This window comes from Musca autumnalis, unplaced genomic scaffold (assembly GCF_047663935.1).
Source record: "Musca autumnalis isolate F117 unplaced genomic scaffold, ASM4766393v1 scaffold_2, whole genome shotgun sequence".
Classification (NCBI taxonomy): Eukaryota; Metazoa; Arthropoda; class Insecta; order Diptera; family Muscidae; genus Musca; species Musca autumnalis.
In genome coordinates, this window is record NW_027411755.1 from 111,263,305 (window position 1) to 111,287,348 (window position 24,044).

The window sequence follows — 24,044 nt, forward strand, 5'->3', positions numbered from 1 at the left end:
CCGACTCAAACAGAAAAACTCAAAATTGTTCTAAGGCGATTTTTGGGGAAAATGGCAGGACTTTCGTAAATATTTTTATCTGAGGATGAAGATTCCGTCAAAAACTAACCCCATACAGTTTTTGTTAGAACAAAATGTTTATAAAATCGTATTCATTGGCATTTTAATTGAGTTGTTCTGTCAACTAACTCAATGTTAAAAACATTGTTGAGAGCATTTCTTTGTGTATACGATTCATTTGCCTATGGTGAGACCATTCAAAGTTGAGAGCATTTACCAAACAAGAGAGGAAATATGAGAGCAAATAATGGGAATTTAGGAAAAAATAGGAAAGTGATTTTGCATCTCATGAAAATCTTACATATTTTCAAAAAAAAAATTAGTGGCTTTCGGATGAATATAAGAAACTGCACGTGTATCTTATGTGAGGTACCTGTACACTGTGAAAAAGCTACATCACGAACGAAAATATGTAAAAATTCTTGAAATATTTTTTTCTGTGTATGGCTGGTCGGTCGCATGGATTAAGGCACATTTATATAAGGTAGAAGTGACAATCAGCTGTATTTTAACTTTTTGTAAATTTGGTTTTTACAGCGAAAAGGAGCAAAATATACAAATTAGAAAGTTTCATTTGATAAATTTAAAATTTTTTGCCAGGAGTTATTTTTACGACTCCGACAAAATTGCTCGACTCCGACTACGAAACCCTTGTCATAACCCTAATGTCCATATGGACATTAGACTGGTTTTTAACATAAAGGGAAAAAATCGATGTCGAAAGTGTTTATTTTTGTTGGATTTAAAGATTGCCAAAGTTTGAGTACAATCGGAATATGTTTACACGTGCCACTGGGGCCTCAAAGTTTCCATAGGGGAATTTCCACGAAATCGCTCTACAGACCACATTTATTGTACCAGTTCATTTCTGTGGCGAAACAAGTAATCCTACAAAAATCTAACAAAACTAAACAATTAAGAGGGATGCTGCATAAAAAAATCCGACATCGATTTTTTAAAACCACCCTAATGGACATGTGCCGATTTCTGTATCGGCCCTCTACTCGAACAATCCAACTCTTGCTGCGCTGTGGTGAAGAACGAAGAAGAAATATTTTGATGTGCGGTAGAGTTGGGTAATCTAGTTCCAAGTTCTTGTACTAGTTCCAAAACGTATGAGTAACATCATAAAATGTAACGTGTGATATTAAGTATACGCAATTTGTTCATAGAACTAGATAAGTCCATATAGTTCCTTTGGCACAACTCTACTGTGCGGTTCTGTGAACATTGAAACAGCATAGCACATGGTGTATGCTGCGACTGTGAAATATTTACAGTACAACGGGTAGTCATAGTAATCAAACACAAAACGAAAACTATTGCTGTACTTTGCTGGTCGCTAACTTACTGAAAAATAACGTTAATTACCGAAGTTAAAAGCAATTTAATTTTACCGATTTTTTCGGCAACCCAAAAATGAGTTGGAGAATAGCACTTCTTTTATAGACATTTCAATAAATTATTTAAATTACATATTACTCCTTTTATTTTCATTCTTTGATATACAAAATCACCGGCAACTACGAATAGATTTAAATTCCATTGTCTTATTCGAAGGCTGTAACATTTATATATAACAATACTTTTTTTTTGGTTTCGACGACAAGGTAAAGTCAGTTGCTGATGTTCATAGAAATTTCTAAAATATATTCACACTAATGAGATGAGTGAATTTGAATTCTGAAGTTATATTTCAAGTCGTAAGAGACTCGTGACCCATGGATACTGAAAATCAATATGTGTACATTTATATCCTTGATAATGACTATGGAAAAATATACACCAATTATAGAGAAGTTTTAGACTACAAAAATACACAGAAAATGTCACCTAAATTACGCTGGATGAGTAAAATTAAGAAGTAAATTTGGTAGCCAGGAAAGCTGTTTAAAATGGTCGCAACCCGTGATATTTGCTTAATATGAATTCGTTTACCTTAGATGTCCTGATTTTAACTTACAAAATTATATTTTTTGAGACTACTCGGTAATCCGTGCAATTCGATAATCTGGACATCGCCGAAACATGTGGTGTCCGGATTATCGAGACTATGCTGTATATATTTTTTTTTGTGTGGACCCATCCATTTATTCTGCTAGTTTATTTGACACAACTTTGAAAACATGAATACAGGCACATAAATACTGAAAGTGAAAGCCTTCGATGGCGTTTTTCATTCTGTCTGTGTTGAGAATAATGTCCTGTTTCCACAATGAGTCATGGTCACGGCTATGACAACGATGCAGTAACCAACCAGTTCATGGCACAAACAACTACCATCAGAGCAATTCCAAGAAACAATCACTGATTCACATTTTGAAACTGGCGTTTGTTCGCACGAGTAAAAGAAGGATATTTGTATATACAAACACCCACACCAACGACACCAATCTGCAATTGTACACAACTCACACAAGACTTGTAGGCTCCACTCGAAAGCTTTTCATTCATAAAAGTTCTGTGGGTTTATTTTGCAGACAACCGACATAGGCAACCAAACCATGTTCCCGCCAATCGTCCAACCACCCTATCGTGTAATCATTCATTATTTTTATTTGTGACTCATTTTGATTGTACGTTAGTAAATACAATCAATATGTACATTACAGTTCAACAATTATATACATATATGATAAGTGTAAGTAGAGTTTTTGATAGAGAATGTGGGCGTTTTAGTAGCTAACAAATTTAACACATATTGAAGAGAATGTTTGGAGCATTGAAATGCACGAACAGTTGTACTTCAACAAATCCTTTGGCCGCATTTCCATAACATGTACAGTTTTAACACGATTCACCGAGTTATATCTTAAATGAAAGCCCCCAAGATAATATTGGAAAAGTATCTTCCGGTGTGGCGACATTTCTTCATTGCAAAATGCATATTATTTTGTCAAAAATTGTCAATTTGCCGTATACATTTGATATTCTTCTAACGTCTTCTTTGTCCACGGTTACCTACCGTTATCAAGTACTTGGAAAGTTTAAGTAAAAATTTCCCAATGAATTAACTATAATTTCCGTATCCTTGCTGAAATTTGTTAACATATGTTCGTTATTATGTACCGCAGAACCTCTCTTAAATCGGAAGGTATCGCGATAGTGCGGCTATATCAAAACGTGGTCTTATATTTGCAGTTTGGGAAAATGTATGCCTGGCATTGTACTTCTTTTGCTCTAACATGGTCTGAATTTACACGTAAAGCTGGAAGTAGGAGCTCCTTAGTGCTGTTAAAATGTTCACAGAAATTATTTTCGTTTTTATGCCTATTAGTGCCCATGGGGTGTAGATGTCATGGATCTCGTTTTTTTCTTTATGGTATGTTGGCTCAGACTCAGAGCAATAACAATCACCTAATATTTTAATGATTAACTTATCTTAATGCTATCATTGAACCGTATTATGTAATAGGAGTCGTAGGAATTTGAAGTTTCTCGATCAAAAATGCCCAATTTTCAGTAGAATTTCAAGCTTATTTTGTACCATCTCTCTTCATTACTTCGTTTTTCTTTATAAAACTAAGAAGAAACTGTAAATTTATTCCAAATTTTTAACGTATTATAAACAATTAAAGTCCACAGCTTTCATAAGGTCTTATTTCCCCGGTATTAAAGTCAGACTTCGACCAATTTTAGCGTTTTAAACTTGAAATAGTTTTTATTTATTTCAATTTTAAATAATCGTAAAAGAAGCATTCAAAAATTGCATTTTTACTTAAGTTATTAAAGAATGTGCTTTTCCGATGAAACACTTTAAACCGTACAAATTTTGGGCTGTTTGAAAGAAAATTAAAAAAATATATAACGGTACGTTATTGAAGCCAAACTTTTTGTTGAAAGATATTTCATAAAATTACAAACCAAGATATATAAACTATCCCGAGGTTATTCCACGGATATCGACTAAACTGAAGTAACAAAAAACAATTTGAAATGTTCTATTGACATGAAACGGAGTTTATTGCGCCTGTGAAAATGTTAGCAGCACAGCAATAGTTTTAATTTTTGTAAATTAAAAGATGTGGACAATCATATACTTTGTTGTCTTATGTTAATTGTTAATCCATATACATATTTTACTAATCTTAATGAGTGCATCTACATTGACCGAAATAAAGATAGGTTGACATGCAAATTTTTTATTATTCATAATTTAGAAGGCTTTTATAGGAATTTACAAAAAAAAAGTAAAATGTTTAAATTTTTCCGTTTTTGAGATATAGAAGTTCAAATTGGGACAATGCACTGACCGTATCGCCTTCTTATAAAACAATGCCATGTACGGTGCGCATTAACTAACTTTAAATGAAAACTGCTGACACCTGGGAAATTTTTGCGGATTCTGAAACAGCTATTTTCATAGATGAGAAAAATCCAAAAAAATTAAAAAAAAATCGCTGGAAGGATTTTTAAATAAATCACTGTTAAAGTTCACATTTTTGGGTTTATTTTAGGTTTTCACGATTTTGCTTGAAAACCGTAAGTCGTAAGGCGTTGTTCCTAGGAAACGATAGGTGGCAGATCCATCCCTAGGATATGTTACAGTAGACCAATCTTCTGCTTAGCTGGAAATTTAAAATGGTTAACGAAACAGTAACGAAGCAAAAGAAACAACAACCAGGATCTTATTGCAATGACCTTTGGCACACGAAAAAGGACGCGCATTGCGCAATGGAATGTTCGAATGGAACAATGGAACATCAAATGGTATCGTATAGGATCGAAGACTTGGGTATAAGCGAAATGAGATTACTCCAAACAGCATTTGTATGGTGAGTTCTCGCCTTTATGTTTTCGTACGTTTCACCATATAAATTCTCTCTTCGTGTTCACCATTGACTTAGACTATGCCTTCTCTCTCACGAGATATCCAACATGCAGTCAAAATTAGAAGACCTGGAGTGACTTCCTCGTAATGTTGGACTTTAGATTAATATCAAGAAAACAAAGGTCATGAGAATAAACAACACCAGTACAGAACACATCATGTTACAAGGACAAGCAATTGAATATGTCGATAGCTTCTGCTATCTAGAAAGCACTGTAACAACAAATGGCGGTGCAGAAACGGACATAATCAATAGGCTAAATAAAGCGAGAGCAGTATTTGGACGTCTGCAAGTTGTATGGAGAAGTACACATATATTCAGGAAAGCCAAGCTTAAAATATTTGAAAAGTAAAATCGATTCTACTATACGGCATTGAAACTTGGCTTGTATCTAACACTATCACAAATGCTACAAGTTTTCATAAACAAATGCCTCAGGATGCTACGCAGGATATTCTGGCCCAACACAATAAGTAACATAGAACTATTGAACTTAACAAACCAGGAACCCACACAAGGGCAGATTAGACGTAGGAAATGGAGGTGGATTGGCCACACCTTAAGAAAAAATGTTCATAGCGTAACCAGGATAGCGCTTGAATGGAACCCCCAAGCATCACGAGATCGAGGTCGTCCAAGAAACACCTGACGACGAACAGTAGCCCAAGAACTAAGACAAAACAAAGATGCAAAAACAACAGCAAGTAACCGTGTAAGATGGCGATGCTATGTGGAAGCCCTATGCTCCCAAGAGGAGTAACAGGAAAAAGTGATTTTCATCAATTAAGATATTCTAGTACTAAGCTTAGTACTAAACGGAGCTTATTGTTCCTAGTTACTTCAACTTATCGTGTTTCACAGGATCAGAGGTTCCAATGCCTTCTCTTAATCCAAATTGTGTTTTACTCATGTATTGTTTGTGTTATTGCGTCTGTGTTATTAATTGTTCTTATGGTATTTTCCATAATTTTTTCTTATCAGCAATTTCGTATTGGGCTATATTGTTTTAATCGAAGAAAAATGTGGGGTCAGTTTTTTGGAATATCCCGGATGTCTCTTTAATTTTTTTGTAAAGATTGAAATTGTAGTGTAGAATTTCTAATCATTCAATTTCCTGTAATTGTTTGCCTATTTGGGAATTTTTTGCATCGCGATTTGCGGTTTAATTTCCTGACTAATTTCACAATATGTTTTAAATTTTGTATTTTTTTATTTACTTCTTCCGTCTGTTATCCATTATTTCTCTCTTTTAGACGTTTTATGTACTTAGCATATTATTAGTGATACTGTTGTTGGGATACTTTAACATTATTCCACATATTTTTGTTGTTATCTTCATCTTTGATGTTTTGTTGGGCGTTTAATCGATTTTTTACCCAAAGGCTCGTGATTGATCCCCAAGTCTTTCAAAATGTATGTCATGTATGTACATTAGGGTGACCCAAAAACTAATTTTTTTATACCCTCCACCATAGGATGGTGGTATATTAAGTTTGTCATTCCGTTTGTAACTACTCGAAATAATCATTGTAGGCCCACAAACTCTATATTTTCTTGATCAGCAAGCAATTCTACATCGATATAACCATGTCCGTCCGTCTGTGGAAATCACTCTAGCGTCCGAACGGATTGACGTAGGTGAAATTTTGGGAAAATCTATTATATTTACGTAGGACTTTTGGTATTGAAAGCGGGCTATGTAGGTCCACGTTTGCGTATAGCCCCCATACAAAACGACGCGTGACGCGTCGTCGTTTTAAGGAATTTTTAAGATATTTGTCCCATTTTACCACCGAATTGGTTGTAATATGGTATTTTGTGTCTCCAGAGGCCAAAAAACATTCCTACCAAAGTTGGTTTATATAGGTCCACGTTTTGGTATAGCTCCCATAGGACGATATCTCCCGATTTTCGGTATTTTGAAGGTTTTGGCCTCATTATCACACCGAGATGGCTGAAATTTAGTATTAGTCTTCGTTGGGGGTATAAAACTTTCCCCCAGAAATTTGTAGGTATAGGTCCACGCCATCATATAGCCTCCATAGAACGATACCTTCCGATTTTCGGTATTTTGAAGGTTGTAGCCACATTAATCCACCGAAATGGCTGAAATTTGTGGTGGAGGGTATAAAAAGTTCGGCCCGACCGAACTTAACGCTTTTCCTACTTGGTTTTACTTCCTACCCCCCAATTTTTTCCATTTGATCCAAATACCTTATATTTATGAGGCGCTCAGAGCCAAAACGGCCCAACCCCTTAATTTTCAAAAAATTAAACTGACTATGCTACTGGAACCGGAACTTTTTTAAATATATACTAAAAAATCCCTATTGCATAATTTGACCCAAATCAAATACATGAAATAAAAAATATGTGTGGGTTAGGCCAAAAAGGCATGTTACGTTTAAATAACGAGTATATGTATTTGAAAAATAAATCAAGGTAACTACAGGTGTACAATTTTTTTATTTTCCCTAAGCTAAAACTTGAATCAACTACAACTGGGATGCAATTGGACTCAACAAGGAAAAATTCGCAGTTATAGCATTAGATTTTATCAAATCTCTGCCGACACCAGTCAAACTACAAAAGACAGCAATGGACCTATTGTCTTCGTATTCCTGACATTATCACTAACAAGTCATTATTGTATACCTAGAATGAGGGAAAAGCTTCACGTGGCCCTCAGGAAATATGATGTAGTATTCATAATGCATCACGTGAAAGCCAATGCCATATACACAGTCAATAATTCGACCTTCCCAGTGGAACAGATAGGCCAAAAATGTTTGGCATCTGCACTGGAATTTATTCTTTAATTTTTTGGTACCGACAAATGGCAATACGATGAATAAAAAGTACTCGGCAAGCAAAAAATGTGTTAGAAAATCCCACTACCTGCCACTCATTCCTACAATGCGATCACGTCAACTTTTCAAAAGTTAATGGCTTAGGATTCAGTGGATTCGATAATTATAATTGGCTATAAATATTCTAATAACATAGATATTTTATTTTAGGAAGTTGATATTCATATCATACTGATATTGATACTCATATCCCCTTTAAAACATTCATTATACCCTCAGCATTTATGCTAACGAGGGTATATACACTTTCATACGGGCAAAATGTGCATCATTGAAATAATGGTTTTAGACCCCAAGTATATTTGGACGAAATGTGTTTCAGACAATTTGGAGTCGAATGAGCAATGTCCGTCCGTCTGTCTGCCTGGCTGGAGCGCACGATAACTCTCGAACGGATCAATTGATTCGATCCAAAATTTGGCTTTCGTAATATTTTGTCCAAACTTAGTTTAAGTTCGAAGATGGGTTATATCGGTCCACTCCTTCCGGTACCTCCCCCACAAAAGTTCGAAAATGTTCGGAAAATTTGTACGTACGATAACTCCTGAAGAGAGTAACCGATTTGGTCCATACATTGCAAATCGTGAAATATCTACCAGACTTAGATGAGTTTCCAATATGGACTCAATCGGTCAACTCCTTCGGGTACCTCCCACACAAAATTTGGGATAAGTTCAGTTTAGGACCTGCTCGCGAATCGCATTGATTTTTGATACAAGTTTCATCAGGGGCAAGTCCACACTTCCTGAGAAAAAAACTCCAAAGTTGCAAAAAAACCTATGACACCGTGTGAGGTGGTTGGAGCGCAAGATAACTCTCGAACGGATCTGTCGATTCGGTCTAAAATTTGGCCTTAGTAATATTTTTTCCAAACATAGTTTAAGTTCGAAGATAAGCCATATCGGTCCACTCCGTCAGGTACCTCCCCCACAAATGTTCAAAAATGTTCGGAAAAATTGTTCGTACGGTAACTCTTGAAGGGATTGGCCGAATTGGTCCTAATATATCTATCAGATAAAGATCAAGTTCAAATATGCACTATATTTGTCCACTCCATCCGGTACCTCCCACACAAAATTTCGGATAAGTTGACTTTAAGACCTACAATCGAATCACTTTGATTTTTGTTGAAGCAACTTGCATTCGCTGCCTCAAAAACGATAGTACATTTTTTTTTCTGTGACAAGTCCATACTTCTTGAGCAAACAGCCCGAAGTGTGTAAAAACCCCCTATGGCACCATATGTAGTGGCTGGAGATGCACTTTCATAATGGTCAATGTCGATCCATTCCTTTAAGTATCACCTCCGCAAAACTTTTGATCTTTAATCTTGATCAACATTTTTGTCGGTTCATACATCCAACATTTTTAAAACCCCCTAAATACATAAGTTTTTTGGGAAAAAATTGTTTCAATATACACATGCTGAGGGTATATCTCTGTCAGCAAAGCTGACTGATACTTTTTTACTTGTTTTATAATAATTTTTCAGCTGATGGCCTTTGTAGCTAATGCTGAATCTTGTATAATACTATACTATAAGCTTAATTATGAATAAATAAATATAATAATTTAAGAACAAATTCAGGAGCCGAAGAAGAAGATATTCAGGAAGAAGACCAATAATTATTATTAATATTATTTAAAACACTAAAAATTATTTTTATTATATATCTGAAGAAATTTTTTATGTTTTAAATAAATGGAGTCGAAATGGCCTAACCCTCAGTTCCTATCAATATAGTTTTTTTTAAATGGATTCAAAAATGGCATAATCCACTTTAATTTTTTTATTAACCGTTTAATACAGTCTTTATCTAAATTAATTAAAAGGTTATGAACAACATAAAACAAATATTTATTTACTGTTAATACAAAAACAATAAAATTGTTTTAAAAACGTATTTTATTTCAACTTCGTTTTTCTCAGAACCATTTTTTGGCTTAGGCCGTTTTGGCGCTGAGCGCCTCATATACTGGTTTTAACTCAAAGGGAAATAATAAGTAATTTGTATGGAGCCAAAGGCGAATTTTCAGGAAATTGCTCTAAAGGCCACATTTATTGTCCAATCGATGAGAAAATTTTACCGATTAATTTCTATGGCTAAACAAGTAATCCTACAAAAAATTTTGAAAATCGGGTCGGATTTTGATATTAGGTATATGGGGCCCATGGAAACTTTGAAGCCCCAGTGGCACGAGTTAACATATTCCGATTGTACTCAAACTTTGGCAATCTTAAAGTCCAACACTTATAGAGGGTGCAGCATAAAAAATCCAACATAGATTTTTTAAAAGAACTCTAGTGCCAACATAGCGATCTTTGTTTCCATACTTATTTCTGTGCGGCCAATGGCGCATTTTCACCAAAATTCTCTAAATGCCACAATAATGGTCCGATCAATGAAAAAACTGTACCAGTTCATTATTGTGGCTAAAAAACGATTTCTACAAAAAATGTTGAAAATCGGATCGGATTTTTGATCGGTGCCGTTCTATGGGGTCTATATAAAGACGTTGGCCTATACCGACAAATTTAAAGTGGAACGTTTTATGCCCACAACGAAGTCTAAGTACCAAATTTTAGCCATTTCGGTGGGATATTGAGGCTAAAATCTTCAAAATACCGAAAATCGAGAAGTACCGTTCTATGGGGAGTATATCAAAACGTGGACCGATAGAGCCCATTTTCAATACCAAGTACCCTAGAAGTAATAAGAACTTCTATGCCAAATTATACAGCTCTATCTAGATAACTGTATCCTGATTTCAACAGATGGACGGAGAGACGGACATGGCTATTGTGTGTACAATTTCTCTTTTTTATTTCCCCTAATTTTTTCAATTTGATCCAAAAATCTTATATATGAAATTTTATCGCGATCGGTTAAGGTCAACCCGTGCCAACCAAGCGATCTTTGTTTCCATAGTAGTAATAAAAACTCGTATTGGGCCAAAGTTGCATTTTCCCAAAAATTCTCTAAATACTACAATTATGGTCCAATCGTTGAAAAAACTTTACCAGTTAATTATTGTGGCTAAAAAACTACTTCTACAAAAATTTTTTGAAAATCGCATCCTGAACAGCTAAAATCGTGAGGTATCGTGAAAAGGGGGTAATACAAAAATATGGACATATGACACCAAATTTTCGTAGATAAGTTTTCTGACGCCTTGGGAACTTAAATTACGAATTACTGTAATGTATGAGAAATTAGTTAAAGTCCTCAAAATAGCAAAAAACCTCTAAAATATGTAGAAACTCGGGGGCTATATATATTATGCGGGGGCTATATTAAAAATTGAAGCTATCCCACAAATCTCTGTAGGAATATTGTTGCATTCCCATATGACGACAAAATACCAATGCCGAAAATCAGGAGGTACCGTTCTATGGGGGCTATATCAAAACGTGGATCTGTACTGAAAAATTTCTGGGGCAAATTTTTGTGGCCCCAAAGAATACAACAAAAATTTCTGTTATTTCGGAGTGATAATGAGGCTAAAACCTTTAAAATACCGAAAATCGGGAGGTACCCTTTTAGGAAAGTTTTTTTACACACATGAAGATAAAGAGGCTAAAATCTTCAAAATACCGATGGGGGCTATATGAAAATGAGAATTGACATACCTCATTTTCCATACCAACAAACATTGTCTGTACCAAATCATAAAGCTCTATCTTAAATATTGTGAGCTGGTCTGGAATATATGTATATCTATATATATAAAAGAGCTTAGTGATAAGTGAGTGAGTGAGTGAGTGACATGTATATCATCGCCCAGACGAAACCGCTGAAGCTAGAAAGCTGAAATTTTGACTGTGGGTTGCTGTCGGTGTGTAGGGATGAGATAAGGCTGGGTTTTTGGAAATTCGACCTAGAAGGGTACGAAAAGGTACTAAATATGGTACCCTTTGTATTAGGCAAACGGGAAGAGCTAGAATTCTGAAATTTGGAATGAAGGTAACTGATGGAGAGTTAGAAAGATGTACCACAGGGTTTTTGGAAACTCGACCTCTTAGTGTACTAAAAGTACTAAATTTTGTACGAATTGTACATTTTGAAGGGATTTAGCTACAATGTTCATATTTGGAATGGAAATCAAGGTTGGGAAGTGGTGTTGATATAAGGAAATGATTTTGGAAGTTCGTACTTAAGTGTACGAGTAGTACTAAATAGTACTAAATTTAGTACAATTTGGATTTAGATAGACATGGAAACCTGAAATTTGGAATTAAGATTACTGATGGAGTGAAGGATTGAGGTAGTTTTGGAAATTCTTACTTATGAGTACGGAAAGTACTAAATGGTACTAAATTTGATACAATTTGGATTTGGGTGAACGGATAGAGCTGGAAACCTGAAATTTGGAATTTAGATTACCGTTGAAGCGTACGATTGAGATATGGGTGTAGTTTCGGAAATTCATACTTATGTGTACGAAAAGTACTAAATGGTACCAAATTTGGTACAATTTGGATTTAGATAGACATGGAAACCTGAAATTTGGAATTAAGATTACTGATGGAGTGAAGGATTGAGGTAGTTTTGGAAATTCTTACTTATGGGTACGAAAAGTAGTAAACGGTACTAAATTTGGTACAAAATTGGATTTGGGTGAACGGATAGAGCTGGAATCCTGAAATTTGGAATTTAATTACTTTTGGAGTGTAGGATTGAGTTAGTCTTGGAAATTCATACTTATGGGTACGGAAAGTACTAAATGGTACTAAATTTGGTACAATTTAAATTTAGTTGAACGGATAGAGTTGGAATCCTGAAATTTCGAATTAAGGTTACTGATAGAGTGTAGGTTTGAGGTAGTTTTGGAAATTCATACTTATGGTAACGGAAAGTACTAAATGTTCTAAATTTGGTACAATTTATAGTTGGGTGAACGGATAGAGTTGGAATCCTGAAATTTGGAATTAAGATTACTGATGGAGTGTAGGATTGAGGTAGTTTTGGAAATTCATACTTATGGGAACGGAAAGTACTAAATGTACTAAATTGGGTACAATTTATATTTGGGTGAACGGATAGAGTTGGAATCCTGAAATTTCGAATTAAGGTTACTGTTGGAGTGTAGTATTGAGGAAGTTTTGGAAATTCGTACTCATGGGTACGGAAAGTACTAAATGGTACTAACTTTGGTATAATTTAGATTTGGGTATAATTGAAATTAGGAAGTAAGATTACTGTTGGACTGTAGGATTGAGTTTGTCTTGGAAATTCGTACATATGGGTACGGAAAGTACTACATTTGGTACAATGGTACTAAATTTGGTACAATTTAAATTTAGGTGAACGGACAGAGCTGGAATCCTGAAATTTTGAATTAAGATTTCTGTTGGGGTGTAGGATTGAGCAAGTTTTGGAAATTCGTACTTAGGGGATACGAAAAGTACTAAATGGTACTCAATTTGGATTTGGATGCACGGATAGAGTTGGAATCCTGAAATCTGGAATTAAGGTTACTGATGGAGTGAAGAACTGAGGTAGTTTAGGAAATTCATACTTATGGGTACGGAAGGTACTAAATGTACTAAATTTGGTACAATTTGGATTTAGGTGAACAGATAGAGCTTGAATCCTGAGATTTATAATTAAGTTTACTTATGGGGTGTAAGATTGAGGTAGTTTTGGAAATTCGTACTTACGGGTACGGAAAGTACTAAATGGCACTAACTTTGGTATAATTTAGATTTGGGTGAACGAATAGAGCTGGAATCCTTAATTTGGATTTGGGTGAACGGAGACAGCTGGAATCCTGAAATTTAGACTACTGTTGGAGTGTAGGACTGAGATAGTTTTGGAAGTTCGTACGTATGGTTACGAAAAGTAATAAATGGTACTAAATTTGGAACAATTTATTTTTGGATTGACGGCTAGGGTAGAATCCTGAAATTTGGAATTACTGTTGGAGATAGTTATTGAAATTCGTACTTTTATACGAAAAGTATTAATGGTATTATGAATAGAGATGGAATTCGGAGATTTGGTATTATAGACGCTCTTGATGAGTAGGGTTGAGGTATGGATGTGGTTGTGGATATGCGTACAATAAGTGTACGAAAATTACAAAATGGCACAGAATTTGGTTCAAATGTTGTATTTTTTTATTTTTGCCTTATTAAGGCGAAGGTTATTTATAGTGATATTTAATTAATTCTCTTTCGAGTTGAGCTGTTTATACCTAAGAAATTTTTATTGTGTAAATTAGTAGAGCTGAAATTGTGAAATTCGGTATTTTATGTATACGAAAAATACTAAATTGCGGTTGGGATTTAGTTTTGGATAAAAGGCAGTAGTTTTTTAACTTATACTGAATTTGGTACCAGTTTTACGTTGCTTGAAGGGATAAAGATGGAATTTCGAATTGTTGTATGAGGGATGTTGTTGGTGTTTAGATAAGGATATTTTGAAATGCATACAAATTCTGAAATTAGGCTGAGGGCTGGCTGACTTATTGAGAAATACGAAATGTACTGAATGGTATTAAATTTGACGTTGGTGTATCAATGAAGCAGGGATTATATAATTAGTGTGTGAAAAGTACAAAATTGCAATAAATTTGGTAGTGGGCCTTAGGAATAGAAGTGGAATTCTGGTATAATATTTATTTGTCAGGTTTATTGTTAAAATTATAATAAATGTACAAGAAGTATTAAGTAATACTTAATATTGAAGCACTGGTATTGAGTAAATCGATAAATGAAATTTGCTGTGAGGATCACTATTCAGATTGGATCAGAATGTTTATTAAAATCCACCTTTAAATGCATGAAAGGTTTCTACATGTAATACACTTGGCATTGGGTGAACAAGTAGAGGTAAAACTGTAACATATGAGCTAAGGTTTTGTATTCTAAAAATTGCAATGAATAATGTACTATTGTTTCTATATTAACACGAATTCGGTTTCTAAATAATGTAATAATTGTTCCACAAACATCCCAGACGGGACAAGGGAGACTTCACTCATATCAAAGAGTGCACCCCAATTCATAATAGCTCCGAACAACGTGCCTTACGACACCACTTGTAGAGAAGTTTTACATGGCTGAAATACTCAGGAAATGTCGCCAACATTATTGTGGGGTATTTTGCCACCGTCGAAAATTTGATGTTGTCTGGCCGGAGAATCGATCGGTTTTCTACATTCTGATATCACAAATTCCAAAATTCGGTTGGAAAATGTGGATAAAATTTTCAAAATACCCATACCGTTCTAATAGAACATGGACTGAAATTTAAAATGTTGGCCGCTGTTGAAGTTGAGAGGTATTTTTTTGAGATTCGAACAAAACGTGTACGAATAGTACTTGAAAGAAATTAAGTATCAATTCAAATAGGAATTAATACATAAAAATTTTCAGTGTTCACCATATTAAATATTGTTTATTTGTATATTATTCTTTTTCCGCATACGAAGTAGCGGGCATTTTGCTAGTACTTTATAGAGACGAAGATTTCGATGTGTTGCAAACGAAATGACAAAGTTAATTGTACCCTCATATTATGGCAAGAAGTGTAAAAATTTCAACATAGTAGATTCTTATTCATAGCTAAAGACCGACTTTTTACGTTTTTTTTATAAATGAAGACTAATGAAATTTAGAATTTCAAAATTAGGACCTACGACAGGTCTGTAGTCGAATTCTGTAACTCATTTTTCGTAACTTATAATTTCGGTAATTTAAGAACCAAAATAAAGTTGTCGCTAAGTCCTACAGACTTTTATTGATACGGTGCCTGGACATAACTCCCAAAATTCGTTGAAGCAAAGCCGACAACGAACTTTCCATTAATTTCGAATTTTCCATTATTAACGCAATAAATTTTAGAGAGAGAAGGCTTAAGTGCCATACAAAGCAAAAGTCTCCACAAAATTCTCCAGATTTCATAAAATTATTTAAAAATGAAATTTAGTTTAAAGTTTTACCCGACTACGGTATTCGACGAAGAAATTTCCCTTATATATTGATTATTTAAATTTCTCAACATAGACATGTAAATACATTTTGTTTCTTAAAAGTTCCAAGAAAAAATTGAATTTTTCCGGGTTTTATTTAACTTGCTTTGTTTAGTCCAAATCGAGTAACTCATTTTTAACACAGTTTATTTGGTTCTTAGTGGTAAAAAAAAAACTTACTAAAAAGTAACAAATAAATATAAATTTTAAATTTTGAAAATATTTTTGTAAAAATCGTGCTTTTTTTCAAAAATATTTTCGACTGCGGCATTTTTTTTTTAAAAAAGTATTTGCATATTTTTGCAAAAAATTTCTATTTTCGACTGCGGTGCCTTTCGTTTTTGAAAAATTATTTGCATATTTCCCCAAAAACTTCGTATTTTCTTAAATTGTGAAAATATTTATCGCGCCTCGCTTTTCAACTTCCAACATAAGCTGATAGTATTTTATTTCTAATAAAAAAAATTATATGCCTGTTCTGCAGCAAGATTTTTTCATTTAAAATATGTTTGAAAGCAAGTGTTGAATATAGTTCGATTTGCATTGGATACGATATACTAATTTTTCTTAAAAATGTTGTATTGATTATAAATTGTATTATGGAAATTATATTTATTTTTAATTATTCTTATATACTTGAAATAAAAATTGCATTAAAAATATCATTTAAATTTTAAAAGTGGACATAAGTCCAATTGTCTGTTATGTCCGCCAGGTGGGTTCGGACATAACTCCCAAAAAATTTGGGACTTATGCCCGCAATCCAGAGAGTTATGTTACGGCACCTATTGATATGAATATTGCATTTTAATTTAATCGAGTTTTGTCGATAGGTCGAAAAATAAGTTAGAGAATTCCTCTACTGAGTGCTTTATTATTACATTTAATCATGCCACTGGGGCCTCAAAGTTTTCATGGGCCCTATATATAGCAAATATTAAAATCCGACCCGATTCTCAAATTTTTTGTAGGATTACTTGTTTAGCCACTGAAATAAACTGATATAATTGTTTCAGCGATTGTGGTCTGTAGAGCGATATCGTGAAAATTCCCCTTTGGCTTCATACAAATTACTGTGGAAACTTTGAGACCCCAGTGTCACGTGTTAACATATTGCGATTGTACTCAAACTTTGGCAATCTTAAAATCAAAACTAAACACCTTAGGGGGTGCCTCATAAAAACCAGTCTAGTTTATACATTTATTAGTCTATGATAAAACAATCAAATGTCTCGTCTTATTACTGTATTCATGTCTTTGGAAAAACGTCTTTTTTTGTAAAATGACTAGTTCTTATTCACGCATATACGTTCTATTAATATACCTCGGTTGTAGCTAAGGGTGAGTGTTCCACAGAAATCCAATAATGTTTTAATTATGATTAAAAATTGTGGTTATTTGTTATTGTATTTTTGTATGGCCAGAAATAAATCAGAAACTTTTCATTGCGGCATGTAATTACCCAGTAAACTCTGCTAATCCCTTTGCTTGCTGTCAAAGCTTATTGTTTTAATTACAAATCAATAGCGAAGATGTTTGACAAAAATATAAGTAAACAACGTTTTAATTTAAAATTTGTGAAATACATATACATATGTATCAAAAAAGTCAAAATTAGTTTTTTGATTTAATCTTACACACAAAACTAAAATACGGGCTCTTGCAAAATTTCAAGCTTCTACGTTAAAAAATAACGACCCTATACAAGAAAATGCATTTCGGAAAATGGGATAACATGGCAGATTTTGTTGTAATGACGGATCTCAAAACCAAGCGTTTCCGCGGTTTTAGTTTCATTACTTACTCCCATTCGTATATGATTGATAATATCCCATATAAAACAATTTTTCATTTGATAATGTTTTTTGCTTCTCCTGTAAAATTGTTATTTTGTTAGTTACGACTTTTGGCATTTATGGTGACGATATATGGGTAATGCAGAGGTTCAGTTTTTTGGTGGGAAGGACGTATCCAAAGGAAGAAAGAACCAAATAAATAAAAAGTAAACAGTGTCCCTTTAACTTAAATAATATGCTTGAAATTTATTGACGACTAACTTTGTAATCTCGTGGTGGCAACAGAGGTTTGTTTACGCGAGAAAGGGATGCTACAACGCAAAAAGTTATCTCTACGAATGTTGGACGACAAGTGAACACAGAAGTTCTAAGTGTTCGCAGCGGATCCCATGTCATACACTAATACAGTTACAAATTATTCCAGTGAGAGCAACAATTCAGGTGTGACAAAGTGAGCAAACCGGCAACAACCGATGCCCAGCGGCGAACCGCACATTACGGTCTCCGAAGAGTGACTCGTAGAGGAGATGCCAGTATGCCAATCAGATTTCGTGATTGATCGATCAGGGGAAGTTTGTACCTCAACCTCAAAAGGCCATTGCAAGCAACTTATACAATACCACCCACTTTGATGCACGTATGCGTGTATCAACAATTCAAAAGCTGAGAATTAATTTCAATAAATAAATAGATACACTCCGGTTCATCTGAATAGAAGCAATCAATTTTTTCTACAAATACCGTTATATATAACGATAGGATACGAATTGTAAAATTTATTTTTACGGACATGAAGAGTATTTTGTGGACGATATTTTCAATATCTAACATGTTATAATATATAACGTTATAACGGTACTTTTTATTCGCTTCATGAAAAGATGTCAAAATATTAGCATGATTTAATGGTTCACCAGGATAGAACCACCCTAAGCATTTACACAAATCCTTTGTCAGTATAATTAAAAATTAAGGCCGCGAGTGTCCATTGGCAACAAATATTGGACAAAAAATGTGTATTAGGGCCTTGGAATATTACTAAAAACGATGCTTTGAGCCCCAAAAAATATTCTTACGAAGAAATCGTTAGAAACAATTTATGAAGTCCCAGTAATAAATTAAAGTTGTTTTAATTAAATATTAAAACAACGACTATGGGATTAAGTCTGACTATTTTGAAAAATAAAATAGAAGTCGTCACCCAAAATAAAAAACGCCAACCCTCAAAATTTTACACAAAATTGTATTCAATATTTTCAAGACCACAACAAAATTACAAAGAAGTCGCATTTTATAGGTTTACTAGCAAAGTGCCCGATACTTCGTATGCGGAAAGGATATGAAAACAAATAAGCAATATAATATGGAAAAGACAAATTTTATTTCAGTACTGTCCGTCCTCCCCCATAATGTCCGATTTTCAAAAAGATCAGCCGTATTTCACACTTAAATATTAAAAGCGAGACCAACGTTGCATACTCACCCTAACTCCAAAACATACAGATTCCAGCATTGTATCTGCTCCCAACAACAAATTGGGTGCCATTAACCCACTTAGCGCCGAGAATGTTTTTGCGAGAAAACTTTAAAATTGTTTATAAAAATTACATTTTTGAGACCTTTTAAGCAATTTTAACAAAAAAACGTTTTTCTCTAAAACGAATAGTTTTCATGCAATCGGGCCTCCTTTTAAAAGTGCCAAAAACTATGGACTGCAATATTGGCGTATCCTTATATGCCAATCCCTTGATTTGTGATTGAGAAAATACTTTTACTATATTCCTTACAAATGTCTGCATTTATATGTTTCTAAAATTTATGATTAAACGTTTATTGCATATTTAAATTTTTCATCAAATTCGAAAATTACAAAAGAGTAAATTTTTTGATTTTGAAGCTGTGAAATGATAGATAATAGAAAACAATATCAAAATGCCAAAAACCCCACAAAAATATTCGAAAAACCAGAGTTTTACGTCATTTTTTGTGGTGTTTAAACGACCATTGGCTTTATCTGGGTTAAGCACTTTTCGTATACTTATGTTTTTCGACGACATATCTCAACCCTACACTGACTTTAATACAAAATAAAAACAGTTATCGTAATTCCAAATCTCAAGATTCCATGTGTATCCGTTCATCGAGTTCCAAACTTTACCAAACATTGTATCATTTCGTACCACCTCAATCCTCACTGTAACATTAATCTTAATTCCACATTTCAGGATTCCAGCTCTGTCCGTTTATCCAAAATCAAATTGTACCATTTATACTTTTCGTAACCATAAGTACGAATTTTTAAAAGGTCCTCACTCTTACACTCGAATTCAATATTTAAGGATTTCAGCACTAACCGTTCACTAAAATCCAAATTGTACCAGATTTATTACCATTTAGTACTTTTCGTACCCATAACCACAAAATTCAAAATATACCTCAACCCTACACTCCATGATTTCAGCTATATCCGTTCACTCAAACCCAAATTAAGTACTATTCAGTACTTTTCGTACCCACAAGTTCAAATTTCTAAAACTTTCACAATTCTAGGTCCAACATAAATCTGAATTCCATATTTCAAGATTTCAGATTATCCAATCTCTCAAATCATAGTTGGTACCATTTAGTACTTTTCTTACCTATAAGTACCAATTTTCAAAAAATGTCTATCCTACATTTCGACAGTAATCCTACATCTAAATTTCAAAATTCCAGCTCTTGCCGTTGGCCCAAATCCAAATTGTACCAAATTTGGTACCATTTAGTACTTTTCGCAGCCATAACCAAAATTTTTCAAAACTACCTCAATCCTACACTTCAACAGGTATTTTAATTTAATTGTAACTGCATCAAATCACCGAAATCCAAATTGTACCAAATTTAGCACTTTTCTTACCCATAATTACAAATTTTCAAAACTAACTCAGTGCCGAAATTCAGGATTCCAGACATATCCGACAGTACTCCTTCTTTCAAATCTCGAAATTCCAGCTATATCCGTTCACCCATATCCAAATTGAAATTTGGTACCATTTAGTACAGTTCGTACCCATGAGTACGAATTTCCACAACTACCTCAATACTACACGCCAACAGTAATCTTAATTCCAAATTTGAGGATTACAGCTGCATCCGATCACCGTAATCCAAATTGTACCAAATGTAGTACCATTTAGTACTTTTTGTTCCCATAGGTCCGAATTTCTAAACCTACCTCTATCCTACACTCCAACAGTAATCTTAATTTCGAATTTCCGGATTCAAAATGTATCCGATCACCCAAATCCAAATTGTTCCAAATTTGGTACCATTTAGTACTTTCCGTAGCCATAAGTACGAATTTTTAAAAGAATCCCAATCCCACACTCCAATGGTAATCATAATTTCAAATTTCACTATTCCAGCTATATTCGATCACTCAAATCAAATCGTACAAGATTTGGTGCCATTTAGTACTTTTCGTACCCATAACCAAAAATTTCCAAAGCCACCTCAATCCTACACTCCAAATTTCAGAATTCCTGCTATATCCGTTCACCCAAATCCAAATTGTACATAATTCAGTACCACTCAGTACCTTTTGTACACACAAGTACGAATTTAGTACTTTTCGTTGCCATAAGTATGAATTTCCAAAAGTATCCTAATCCCACATTCCAATAGCAATCTTAATTCCAAATTTCACTATTCCAGCTCTTGCTTAAATTCATATTGTACCAAATTTGGTACCATTTAGTACTTTTCGTACCCAAAAGTACGAATTTCCAAAATACCTCTATCCTAATTCTAAATTTCAGGATTCCAGCTCCATCCGTTCCCCAAATCCAAATTGTACCTTATTTGGTACTATTTAGTACCTTTCGTACCCATATGTACGAATTTTGGAAGACTACCTTCATATCTCAAACCTACACTCCAACAGTAATAGTAATTCCAAATTTCAGAATTCCAACTTCATCGGTTCGCCCAAATTCAAATTGTACCGAATTTAGTACCATTTAGTACTATTCGTACACAAGAGTACACATTTCCAAAACAACCTCCTTATATCACCACATCTTCTAAACCTTGATTTTCATTCCAAATGTCAAGAGTTTAGCTCTATCCGTTCTCTATAGTAACTTTTAGTACACTTATAGTTCGAATTTCCAAAAACCCTTTGGTACACCTTTCTAACTCTCGATCAGTGACCCGCATTCCAAATTTCCGAATTCTAGCTCTTCGCGTTTGCCTAATACTAAGGGTACCATATTTAGTACCTTTTAGTACTTTTCGTAACCTTCCAGTTCGAATTTCCAAAAACCCAGCCTTATCTGTCCCAAGAGTGATCCACACCCAAAAATTTCAGGATTCTAGCTTCAGCCCTTTCGTCTGGGCGTTGATGAATCAATCAGTCAGTCAATCACTTTACTCTTTTATTAATATTGATAAGTCCATAACAGAGGAAATATGACAAAGAGAATTCCAATTCCAAGCGTTTTATTTGAGGCTAAGAGTAAAATTATTTTCTAATTTTTAGTGATTTATCAATACTATTAATTAATTAATTTTTATACTCTCCACCATAGTATGGAGGGTATATTAAGTTTGCTTTTCCGTTTGTAACGCATTGAAATAATCATTTGCGACCATATAAAGTATCCTAATCAGGATATCAGGATAAAATTCTGAGTCGATATATATCTCCACCAAAAATTGTCAACATAGGTCCATGTCTTTGTATAGGCCCCATATAACGGAATTTTTGGTATTTCTGGATGTTTGCTACCTTTTTTGACAGAAGTATGTACCTGCAATTTGAGGTTCCCAGAGGTCACAAAATATCTCCACCAAAAATTGTCAACATAGGTCCATGTTTTTGTATAGCCCCCATGTAACGGTACTGAACTAGCTGTAATTAACCATTTGAGGTTCCCAGTGGTCACAACACTTATCCAGCAAAAATTGTCAATGTTTGGTTTCCGTAGTCACAAAAAATCTCTATCAAATCTGATATGTGTGCTAAGTTTTAGTTCGATCGGTCAACTGCAACTGTGTAAAAAACAAGTAAGAAAGTATGAGTCAGCTGTGCCGACAGAGATATACCCTCAGCCTCGGACCAAAAGAAAAGAAGCAAACACAATATTTCTCTAGGGTTTTTGAGCTTTGGGCAAATTTCTCAGGAATATGGATTTGCCCCCGAACAAAATTGTACCGTCTTAACTAGGGCCGCATACACAACATGTTGCCAAAAGCTTAAAAATGATCCCAGACGGGTCCATAAATTTCACTCTTTCTGAACTTTGTGTGGGAGGTACCCGAAAGAGTGGTCCGATGTAGTTAATATACGGACATAATTCGAAGCTGTATGAAATAATATATGTACAACGTCTGGACCAAATCGGTTTCTCCCTTAAGGGTTATATTAGGTACTACTCAGTTTATTTGGTACCTGCAGGTTTTTTTTGAGGTTTTGGGTTATTATCTTAGAAAGTATGAACTTGCCCGAAAAAATTGTACTGTCGTAAAGGAGAAGGCAAGGACACTTGCTGAAAAAACTTCACTTCTTCCTAATTTTATGTGGGAGGTACCCGAAGGTGAGGATCGATATAGTCCATATTCGAACCCGATCTATGCGTGGAAGTAATACTACCATATGCAAAGTTATGACCAATTCGGTTACTCCCTTCGAGAGTTATCGTGCGCACCATTTTGGTGAACATTTTTGAACTCTTGTGGGGAAGGTAGAGGAAGAAGTGGACCGAAATGGCCCATCTTCGAATTTAAACTAAGTTTGGACAAAATAATACGGTTGTTTCGTTCGAGAGTTATCGTGCGGTCCAGACAGACGTACGGACGGACATTGCTCAATCGACTCCAATTGTCTGAAACAGACTTCGTCCAAACATACTTGGGGTCTAAACCCATTATTTCGATGAGGCACATTTTTCGTCGTATCAAAGTGTATATACCCTCTTTAGCCTAAAGATGAGGTTATAATTAGTTACTAGATTTGAACCAAGGCATATTGTAGACGTGTCACACCAGATGTTCGAATATGTATTGTCAAACGACTTTATAATAAAACAAGTAAAAAAGTGTTAAGTTCGGCCGGGACGAACTTTTCATACCCTCCACCATAAAATATTCTGAACTAAAATGGAATAATTAGTTTTCATTCCTGTCCCCAACTTTAAGTGGGTACGTTAAAATGTCAGATAATGTACATTAAATGCTTCATTCGCTAGGCCCTTTTAATGGTGCCTATATCTAGCTATGTATGTTGACAATTTTTGGTGGGCTAGAAATTGGGAGGTACCGTTATATAGGGGTTATAATAAAACATGGACCTATGTTGACAGTTTTGTTGATGGGAGCCTTTAATGTCAAATAACTCCTATTCGGTTAAAAATTGTAGCTAGAATCCTCAAAATACCGAAAATCGGTACATAACGTGGGAACTTCAAATGTCATTAACAGCTAGTTCGGAGGTATGTGGGCTTTACGAAAATATGAACTTAAATGAACAA

The 24,044-nt window shown here is 34.4% G+C and overlaps 1 protein-coding gene across 1 annotated transcript in view; it reads right to left on the bottom strand.

Annotated features, from left to right (window-relative positions):
* Positions 1-17,821, bottom strand: part of LOC141394485 (uncharacterized) — a 49,513-nt gene extending 31,692 nt beyond the window's left edge. The window contains exon 1 of the mRNA XM_073968936.1: positions 17,797-17,821. The gene's annotated coding sequence lies outside the window, so the exon portion shown is untranslated. The remainder of the gene's footprint in view (positions 1-17,796) is intronic.
* Between the last annotated feature and the right edge of the window lie 6,223 nt (positions 17,822-24,044).